Below are 12,048 nucleotides of genomic sequence, written 5' to 3'. Positions count from 1 at the left end.
CTTTACAATTGCGTGTGCGATCTTGTATGCAATCACACACACCCCCATCGTTTGTGCGGCTCGTGCAATTTGTTGCACGAGCCACACATTCAATTATTTGCTGTCACACGTACTTATCCCTCCATACGACCTCGATGTGGGCTGCGAACATCCACTTCCTGGAGTGGGAGGGACGTTCGGCGTCACACCGACGTCACACGGCAGCCGGCCAATAGAAGCGGAGGGGCGGAGAAGAGCGGGACGTAAACATCCCGCCCACCTCCTTCCTTCCGCATTGCCGGCGGGAGCCGCGGGACGCAGGTAAGCTGTGCTCATCATTCCCGGGGTGTCACACACTACGATGTGTAATACCTCGGGAACATTGAACAACCCGACGTTCAATTTTTAGGAATTGAACGACGTGCATGCGATGAACGTTTTGACGTTCAATCACAAACGCACGGAGGTTTCACTCACTTCAATTTAACTAACGATGCCGGATGTGCGTCACTTACGACGTGACCCCGTCGACACATCGTTAGATAAATTGTAGCGTGTAAAGCCCGCTTTAGGAGAGGGCTCATTCACAATTTTGCTGAAGAACCCTGCCATGAGTAAACAATGGAATCTAAACATTCTCCAAGAGCAACTTTACTCAACTATCCAAGAGTAACTTGATGATGAACAATGGCGAATTGCAGAAGTCTTGAAAATGAAGGGTCAACGCTGCAAATGTTGAATCTTTGCATCAACTTGATGTATATGTCAATAAAAGTATAAAAATGTAATATTAACAATTGTATGTCGTAACCATTTAAAATATCTGACTAAGATCTGAAACCACAAAAAGCAATATATTCTTAGCTTTCTCATGTGATTATTGAATTATCCCATACATTTTTTATTATTATTTCAATTTCATTGACTTGAGCTTCATCCATTTATTCTCTTCCATTTTAATTTCTGGAAGCTGGAAGTGTTTCATGTTATTTTTAACACTTTTGTTAACAGATTTAACCTTTAATACCAATAAATCAATATCTGATTTATAAAATAATGGGCACATGAAGCCAAACTTTAGGTTTTGCTGTATGATTTTTGTGCCTGACACACTACTACAACATATGATTTTTCATTCTTACAATGATCTTTAACTTCTTGGCATGTCTTACTCTTCCTATCTGGTTAGCCATCTTCCTACCTGTCTGGGCAGGAAGGAAGGGGTGTGTATAATAAGTACTGTAAACACCAGTATGGGCACTATATACACTAACGAGAAAAATGGATGTGAATTTCCAGCATGTAGAAATGCTACAATGTGCAGTACTGGAACAATATTTACAGTCATTCACAAAGTAGGACTAGTTTATTTCAAATTTTAGGCTGGTGCACCAAGAAAAAAAGAGTAATATGGGCCTGCATTCTCTACTTTCTTAAGAATACAGGGGATCATGCAGATATGTTGAGGGGTGAGTGCCAGGGAGGCACCAACAAGTCATTTTGCCTAGGTCAAGTTAAATATAGGGCTACAGACAAGTCTTTGGCTCAAGGAAAGAGAATTCTAGCTATGATTCTTATTTCATAGGAGTCTATCTATAATCCTATCAACATAAAGCTTGACTTTGGTACAGTCGATGATACGGTGACATTCCCCTGATATGACTTGACCCTAGAACCGCCTCCCCACCAAAACCCCCTGCAATTAACTATAAAATAATACGCTGACACTAAGTTGGATGAAATGGCCACAGCAGCCTTTTTATTTAACAACAAAGAAAAACATTCATAAATAACTTAGATTGGGTGGGATCCTCATAAATCTGGTGATTACAAATGATAACAGTAACCTCCCCCTGAACCACACTTACGCCTCGCCATAACCACCAGCGCTCAGGAGCACCAATACCAAAAGAGGGGGAAGAATGTCCACAAATACCAAATAATGGGACCCGGCATTCCATTGCCGGAGGTTCCGCCAAAATCACCAGACCACCACTAAACCAGTAAACCAGTTAATTAAGAGATCCATAACTACATGAAATCCCCGAGACCAACTTAAACCATTTGCGAGGACCCACCCCAACCGCCACTAGCCACCATGACCCTGCAATACCACAATAGGGAGAGCAGGTGGGACTATCTGTCGGCAGCGTGGGCTGAAAAAGGCCCCCAAACCTCCCTATATAAACCCCAACGGTCCCTAACTCCCCACCCCTTACCAGAGGTCACTTCCCTCCCCAACCAAAGTCATGGCCGACTTCCACCCACACCAGGGGTAAGGTTTTGGCCTTAGACTTGACTTTGGCAAAGTCGATGCTACGGTGACATTCTCCCAATACGACTTGACCTTATAGCCGCCTCCCCACCAAAACCCCCCACTATTAACTATAAAATAATACGCTGACACCAAGTTGGATGAAATGACCACAGCAACCTTTTTATTTAATAAAATAGAAAAACATTCATAAATAACTTAGATTGGGTGAGGTTCTCGTAAATCTGGTGATTACAAATAATAACAGTAACCTCCCCCTGAACCACACTGTGGCCGCAAGCCTGAAGGGTCCCCAGAGGGGCTTCTGCACTGCCGCTGAGGCCGTGCAAACATCTCTGGAGACAGCCGCGACAGTGGCTGGGTCCTGCGAGCAGGTTGCACACCTGGGAGAGGAGGGTCGGGTACCCGGGCTGCCATACTGCTTCACAGGATGAGCTGCTAATCAAGCCACCCAGGAGGGCGAAAGCTGGCCTCAGCCCGCAAACGCTTCAAGAGGCCGTAGATTGAGGACATGGTGGAGGTAACTGGGGTAGCATACAGTCACTATCCCTTGGCAGCATGGGCTAAAAAGGTTACCCCCACCCCAAACCTCCCTATATAAACCCCACTGGTCCCTAACTTGCCACCCCTTTCCAGAGGTCACCTCCCTCCCTAACCAAAGTCATGGCTGGCCTCCACCTACACCAGGGGTGAGGAACTGGCCTTAGCAGTGTAATTTGTGCAATTTTGACTGCTGTCCAGTGGGGGGAACACTGTAAAGAAGATCCAGGCTATCAAACATGTCCCCTTATTTTGTCCTTCACACGTGGTGGCCATGGACTAACCAATTCTGCAGGCAAGTAAAGGTTTTACCTACTAAACAGGGTGAGCATTGTGCATGCATGTTTTTATTTCCAGATTTTTCCATGTACCTGAATTATTTTAAAGTTTCCTTAAGACCACTCCTGCCCAAACTGAAGAAGGCAGCGAAGGTTTCCAAGTTGGCATCTCCCATATTATGTCCATTTTATAACAGTAAAACAAAATTCGGATAATCCGGCAGGCACATGAGGGCTACCGTCTCATGGTAAAGTATCTAGAATTCCAGTCTAAACCTGGTCGCCCAGAGAAATTTGAATATTCTGTACTGACAGTTATGATCTGTTGTTTTCTTGATATGAAAGACCATGTAAAATGTTGACCTGAAGCAGATGTTGGTCAAAAAGTTGATTTGGCTTGATAGCTATTTTTAGCAGCTGCTTATTATATTTAAGTGACCCAATAGGAATGTACCTTTACTGTAACTACCTCATTGATATTCCCTTATATACCTACTCACAGGCTTATGTGCAGGTCTATTGGTATTTTTTCATTATAAGGAATGGGATTGTCATCTATAGATACAATCTAGCCAGATCAATCAAGAATGACATGTCACTACTCCTACATTCAATGTATGGTCAGCTTGAAGTGTGCTGTATTAAAGAAATAACACTGCTGTATGTGATATACTTGAATGTAGACAAAGTTCCCATATACCACTAGGATAGAGCTCAGTGCAAATAAGAGTAGACCTTTAAATCAGTCGAACAAACATTTAAAAGTGTTGTCTGGTCAAGATATACTGTATTATAATAAGATCAGTGGGGGTCCAAAATCAAGCACCACCACCGATTTGATATGTTGACAAATTCCATGGATAACAAAAAAGACAGCTGCACTGAAATGCTAACGCATACAAACCATGAATATAAGAATACAGACATGCATTACTGCTTAAGGAAATATAAACAAATTGAGATATTTATCAAAAATGGCCATTTCTATATCTGCCCAGTAGCCGTGTGCATATGTTGTATACTGGGTACCTACTCTAACGCTCTGGGATAAAAACCTCCATGTATATGAGCAAGTAGGAATCTGCTACTAGTGAATAAAATCACCTGTAGCTAATGGGAGAGGGGTGCACAGTCAAAGGGCATGACTCCATAATCTAGAGGAAAAAACTGACGGCACTCCCAACATGCAGTCTGACCAGAGACAAAACTGAAAATGATATATGATAAAAAAAAGACAGTTGCACTCAGAAATGTTAAAGCAATCAATCCATGAATGTAAGAATATAGACATACATTACCGTTTATGGAAATCTAGGAAAAATTGAGATATTTAGCACACAAAAATGGCTATTTCTATATCTGCCCAGTGGCCGCATCAAGGCATATTTCGTCTACTGGGTACCTACTCTAAAGCCTCTCTCCGGGTTAAAAAAACTCCATGTGTATGGGCAAAGAGGAATCTGCTACTAGTAAATAAAATCACCTGAGGCTAATGGGGGAGGGGTGCACAGTAGAGGACATGACTCCATAATCTAGACAAAAAAAACTGATGGAACTCCCAACATGCAGTCTGTCATGTTCAGTTTTGTACCTGTTCAGACTGCATATTGGGAGTGCCATCAGTTTTTTTGTCTAGATTATGGAGTCATACCATCTGACTGTGTACCCCTCCCCCAATAGCCACAATTGATAATCTACTGCTGATTAAACACTGGTTTTATCAAAACTACAATAAGCAGCCCAGTGAATACTCTTGGAACAGGTGTCAAACACCTGGTGACAGATTCTCTTAAATAGCCTGTTAACACTAATTTCACTTCAGATGTCCACTAAACGGTCAGGAATAGATTGTCCAGTGTGCACAGGCTGCCATTGTAATAGGCTGTTTGTACAGGACGATGTGCTGCTGAGAATTAAGATCCTTTGTGCAAAGCAAAATATAATTTTACCCTACCAACAAGTGTTTTGTTTCTTCATTATGTGATTAGTAGCCTGTTTAGACAGCTCATCAAAAGAGCGTTCCTAGGAGCGACAATCGCGCACGTTAACTGCACCTTAAGACTCTACCTTTATTAATTCCATTTTAAAAAACCACAACGAGGTTTCAGCAAAGCATGCGTTTTATCAATCATGAGAATTAAAAAAAAAAACAATTTTCAAGTCTCACTATTTTTTATTCATGTCAAGCTTGATAAAGGTCATTTTTGGCCAAATCATGACTGTGATTTTTTTAATTGAATGAAACAAAGGGGTCTTGGATTTTGGATATAATGCACTCTAACTATTGCAGGTTTTAGTTGATACTCAAGTGAGGAAACTAAAATTAGATCTTCAACTTTTTTATTTTACATAATAGAAGACAGTAAATGGAAAAAAGGGCCAAAAAGACTGAAGTGAAAAACCTCTAAATCACAAACCCACAATACAGCTCAGCACCTGTGTTCCTCGTTATAACACCCGTCCCCCTGCGTATTGTGCTTCCCTTTTATAATACATATAACCTGATCATTTTGTTTATAAGTGAAATGACATGCAAAATCTGATCTACTGCCATCTGGAAAGCTTGTGTGTTTACATGTGTACACATAGCCCTGCGTTTGGCTGGTCTCCAGCACCCCCGGAGTGAATGAATGGGGCAGTAGTGTACATGATCGACCACCGCTCCATTTTCATCGGGCTCTTCAGATCCTAGGGTCTAGGGATCAGTTGGGTTTCCAGTGGATAACTCGAGAGATCAGAACGTTATCCCCTATAATATAGATAGTGGGTAAATTTCAAATTTGAGAATACCCCTTCTCCCACATGAAAAAGCAAAGAAAAAGGTTTGTTCCAGCTCACCTGATCCAGGAGACCACTAGTTTGGAACCGTGCAAGGGAAAAAATAAAGTCGGCAAGACTTGTAGCAGAAGATCCAAGGTAGTAAATCCAGCAACTTGATCCAAAAAATTGTGTAGGTAAAAATCTTTTATTAAGGTACAAGCATAAAATTAGTCCATATGGGTCACATAAGGTAGTAAACAGATGTCTGTTTACTACCTTATGTGACCCATATGGACTAATTTTATGCTTGTACCTTAATAAAAAAAGATTTTTACCTACACAATTTTTTGGATCAAGTTGCTGGACTTACTACCTTGGATCCCCTTCACCCACCTGTTTTCACCTTGATGACCAGGCCATTTTTTTCAATTCAAGACCAGTGTCACTTTATGAGGATTTACAGTACCATAACTCTGGAACGCTTCAACGAATCCCAGTGATTCTGAGAATGTTTTTTGTGACATATTTTACTTCATGTTGGTTTTAAATTTAGGACAATATTGTTTACATTTATTTGTGGAAAAAAACAAGATGGAAATTTGGTGAAAATATCACAATTTGCAAATTTTGAATTTTTATGCCCTAAGACCATAGTGTTATGTCACACAAAATAGTTAATAAATTACATTTACCACATTTTTAAAACTTAACTTTTTTTTCCTTAGGAAGTTAGAAGGGTTCAAAGTTAAACTGCTCAAAACTACATCCAAGAAGTTTACTAACCCTTTAAGTGTTTCACAGGAACTAAAGCAATGTGGAAGGAAAAAATGAAAATTGTACTTTTTCCTACAAAAATGTTACTTTAGCCTCAAATTTTGCATTTTCTTAAGGGTAACATTAGAAAATGCTCCATACAATTTATTGTGCAATTTCTCTTGAGTACGTCAGTACCACATATGTACTGACGTACACGGATGGTAAGGATGGTAAGGAGCCCCATTTCACTTTTTGAGCCCCAAATTATCGGGAATAGATAGTGTATGCCATGTTTGGAGAGCCCCTGATGTGCCTAAATAGTAGAGCTTCCAAATAATTAACCCATTTTGGAAATTAGACCTCTCAATCTTATCTAGATATTTGGTGAACACCTTGGACCCCCAGGTTCTTCACAGAATTTTATAATGTTAAGTCATGAAAATGAAAAAATACATTTTTAACCACAAAACTGTTGCTTTAACCCCAAATTTTTCAAATTCACAAGGGTAACAGGAGATAACGGACCTAACAAGTGGTTTTGCAATTCCTCCTGAGTACGCCGATCCTTCATATGTGGCCAAAAAGTACTTTAAGGCACAATACAAAGTGAAGAAGGGAAGATATAGTTAGAATGGTTTGCAGGTGCCATGTCACATTGGCAAAGCTTCTGAAGTGCTTAAACAGTGGAGCTCTCCCAGAGACCCCATTTTGGAAACTAGAAACATCAAAGATGTTATCTATATGTTTCCCCCCTCACTCCCTATACTGCGTCTGTATATGTTCTTCCTCATTCCTCCTTCTGTGTTCACATATATTCCCCCCACTCTCTATACTGTGTCTGCATCTATTCCCCCTCTCTCCCCATACTGTGTTCACAACCACCCCCCTCACTCCTCTTATATTGTCTATACACTCCACCTTCTCTACCAATATTATTTTCATATATATCCCCATTTCGCTCTCTATACTATGTCCACATACATTCCCCCAAGCTCTCTATGGTGTGTCTGCACCCATCCTCCTTTCATTTCTCATACTTTGCCCGTATACATTTTCCCCCTCACTCTCCATACTGTGTCCGCACCCATCCATCCCTAATTCCTCCTATTGTGTCCACATACATTCCTTGTTCACACCATGTCTACACCCATCTCACCTCACTCCTCATACTGTATTCACATACATTACCCCCCTCACTCTGCATACTGTGTCCACACCCACCCACTCTCAGTCCTCATACTGTGTCCCTATACATTCCCCTCACTCTTTATATTGTGTCTGCATACACTCCCCCTTTGCTTTCCATACAGTAGCCGCACCCTCCCCCCTCATTCCTCATACTATGTCCACATACATTCTCACCTCACTCTCCATACTGTGTCCGCTCCCATTCTGCCCTCTTCCTACTTATACTGTATCCTCAAATTTCCCCCTCCCCCCGGCTTCCCATGCTATGTCTGGATGCATCCCCCAACTTTCTCTGTATACGTTTTCCATAAATTTTTCCCCTTCCTCTAATTACAATAAATCTTCGTTGTCTGCAGCTCCCCTGGAGCACTTATCAGCAATTAAAAAAAAAAGTCCAGCTCATCACTACCTACGTCCCTCCTCACAATGAAGCTCAGAATCCAGTCTTGCCAACACCAATCCAAGAAATGAAGAAAAGAAAAGGAACAAGGCTCTTGAGCATTCAAGGTGCTATTTATTTTTCCATATTGGTGCACTATATAGCATGCAGTGAAACATGAGTAGTGCAATCTCAACAAATTTCTATTGCAGTAGCATTCTTCGTCATGAGTATGTGAGGTGGTGCGGACACAGTATGAAGAGTGTTAAAGAGCCAGATTCCTTTTCTTTTTTTTACTTATAAGCAATGATGTCAGGCTGTAAGCCTCCCATGCGGTGCCAGCAAGTGACATCAGCATGTGTGATCAGCTGAGCTGAGCATGCTGCTGATGTTGCCCTGACCCGGAAAAACGGAGGTCAGAGCTTCAATTATACTCCTGTCTAAAAGAGGTGAGTACAATTAATTTCTTGGAGCCGGTGGGTTGCACCTTCTCTAAGTCGGCGGTTAGCTTTACAGTCGGCTCAGAAAGTGGCCAAATCCCACTATGGGGGGTGGCAAAATGCAGCCCCCAGGGAGACTACCCAGTCTTTATATTGTGCCCACTTATCACACTCGCCCTTCTTGGCATACTGTAGATCCCCTACTTGCTGTGGCCTCACACTGCCCCCCTCCATACCGCCACCCCCCCACAGTACTCAGTCTCTATCCTGTGCCCCATCAGATTTTCTCACCCCATACTGTCTCCTCACTACCTTCATGCCTATCCCCTCTCATACTGTGTCTGCATACAATCCACCTTTTGCTCATCATACTGTATCCACAGCAATCACCCCTCATTCCTCATACTCCATCTGCATACATTCCCTTTTTGCTCTCCATACAGTGTCCACATTTCCCCCTTCTCCATAATCTGTTTGCATACATTCCCCCCTCACTCGCCATACTATTTCTGCATACACTCCCCCCTCACTCCTCTCCTCATACTGTTTCTGTATACACTCCCCTCTCTCTCCATACTGTGTTGCATACATTCTTCCCTCACTCTCCATACTGTGTCCATACCTATCCACTCCTTATTTCTTATAATATGTCCACATACATTCCACCTTTACTCCCCATATTGTGTCTATACCGAATACAATCACTCCTTATACTGTGTCCACATACATTCCCCTCCTCACTCTCCATACTGTGTCCACACCCACCCCCTTCTCTTCTCCCACTGTATCCACATACATTTTTCCCTCACTCTCCATACTGTGTCCATACCTATCCACTCCTTATTTCTTATAATTTGTCCACATACATTCCACTTTTACTCCTGACACTGTATCCATACCCAATACAATCACTCCTTAAACTGTGTCCACATACATTCCCCTCCTCACTCCTTATACTCTGTCCTCGCCCATTCTCCCTCATTCCTCAAACTGAGTCCCAATACATACCCCCTCACTCCCCATACTGTGTCCTCATCTATCTCCCCTCAATCCTCATCCTGTGTCCACACCTATCCCCCCACCCCTTAAGGTCCAGTCACACTAAGCAACTTACCAGCGATCCCAACAACGATAGGGATCGCTGGTAAGTTGCTAGGAGGTCGCTGGTGAGATGTCACACTGCGACGCTCCAGCGATCCCACCAGCAACCTGACCTGGCAGGGATCGCTGGAGCGTCGCTACACGAGTTGCTGGTGAGCTCACCAGCAACCAGTGACCAGCCCCCAGCACCGCGTGGTAGATGCTGCGCTTGGTAACTAAGGTAAATATCGGGTAACCAACCCGATATTTACCTTGGTTACCAGCGCACGGAGCTACATGTGCACAGAGCAGGGAGCAGTGCACACCGCTTAGCGCTGGATCCTTGCTCTCCTAGTTACAGCACACATCGGGTTAATTACCCGATGTGTGCTGCAGCTAAATGTGCACAGAGCAGGGAGCAGTGCACAATGCTTAGCGCTGGCTCCCTGCTCTCCTAGCTACAGCACACATCGGATTAATTAACCCGATGTGTCCTGCAGCTACATGTGCACAGAGCAGGAGCCAGCACTGACAGTGAGAGAGGCGGAGGCTGGTAACAAAGGTAAATATCGGGTAACCAAGGACAGGGCTTCTTGGTTACCCGATGTTTACTGTGGTTACCAGCCTCTGCAGAAGCCGGCTCCTGCTGCCTGGACATTTAGTTGTTGCTGTCTCGCTGTCACACACAGCGATCTGTGCTTCACAGTGGGACAGCAACAACTAAAAAATGGCCCAGGACATTCAGCAACAACCAACGACCTCACAGCAGGGGCCAGGTTGTTGCTGGATGTCACACACAGCAACATCGCTAGCAACGTCTCAAAAGTTTTCGTTAGCAGCAATGTTGCTAGCGATGTTGCTTAGTGTGACGGGGCCTTTAGTAAGAGGTACATTGCAAAGTTGTTTGTTTTTACATGCACTTTTTGCAACGTTACCTGTTTAGGATGATAATAAAACGTCCTTAACTGAGAATAGAAAGAATGTAAAGAAATATCCTTTTTTCAAGTCCATTTCTATTTTTAAGGTTGTCTTCATACTGATGCCATGGTTTGAAGCAATGCCATATTCATTGTATAATGGATCCATATGAACCAAAAGGACATGAATGATTAATAGAAGGAATCCTTTGGATTTGGTAATTTAGACTGCAAGAATAAAGTTGCTTTTTGTACTATTTGTGTGTCAAAAGTGATGGACCCCTTGCCGAAAAAGCATATGGGGAACATGAGTAGAGTTGGTGTCTGCTCTTACACAAATTAATCAATTTATAGTATCTACTGACAATCTAATTTGTATGGGGACTAACCAAGTGCCTTTGGAAGTATAAGAGGATCAGGCATATTGGATTTTAACATGCTCAATCCTTTTAATCTGCTGTAATATAAGCCTCAGATAAACATCTAAGCCTGCAGATATCATATGAGTATTTGTCCATCTAATATCAGGTTCTTGTACTGTATGTTGAAAAATCTGGTTTGTCCTTCCATTTGGTAGACCCACCCAAAGATCTTTTCTATGTGACATCTTCCACATTGTTCTTGAATATTTAATTGCAGAGGTCTGTAAAAAACCTGATGAAGCACAGACAATGGACCACCTTGGTTGGTGAACCATCAACCTGTCATATTATAAATGCTGTTCATAATTGCTGATGCAAGAAACTCCTGATGTTTGTGGTGACAGAAATGACTTTCTGTGCAGAAAAACATGTTTTCAGTGTTCATTTACTGTCATCCCGTAACATCTCTCCTTTACTGTATCACTCATAGCAGTACATCTCCACTAAGTTCCCACAGCCTTCAGGCTAGAGGTCCACCTAATTACCACCACTGGATAGACATTTTACATTTTATCTTTGTCTTGGACATATTGTTATGGTATTGATAGAAAATGTGATTTACTGTGTGAAAGTTTTAGATAAATTAATTTATTACTAAATAAGGGAAGACATTTCACTACTAGACATGACTCTTAAGGGGCAGTAGGGGCATCTGTACAATGTCACCTATCACTCAAATCACTAATGGATAGGACTGGATCTACTGGGTTTTGAGCACTGTATAAAAGTACCGTGTTTTTCCAAAAATAAGCCCTCCCCCAAAAATAAGCCCTAGCAGGGATTTTCAGCATTTTCGGAGCAAGGCTTAAATATAAGCCCTCCCCTGAAAATAAGTCCTAGTCGCGGATCAATATTGAAGTTTCCGTGCAGCTAAAAAAGTTACAGATACCGCAGGACACTTCATTATAGACAGCGAACACCCCGTAATCACACTCACCAGACGCCGAGCAGAGGAGCTGCAGTGATTGCCCAACAACGCACAATCAGATCTCACACACAAACATTGGATTGCACACAACCAGATCACACACACA

The sequence above is a fragment of the Anomaloglossus baeobatrachus genome, chromosome 5, assembly GCF_048569485.1.
Source record: "Anomaloglossus baeobatrachus isolate aAnoBae1 chromosome 5, aAnoBae1.hap1, whole genome shotgun sequence".
NCBI classification, from domain to species: domain Eukaryota; kingdom Metazoa; phylum Chordata; class Amphibia; order Anura; family Aromobatidae; genus Anomaloglossus; species Anomaloglossus baeobatrachus.
The sequence above is the reverse complement of the archived record's forward strand: the minus strand, read 5'-3'. Positions refer to the sequence as shown.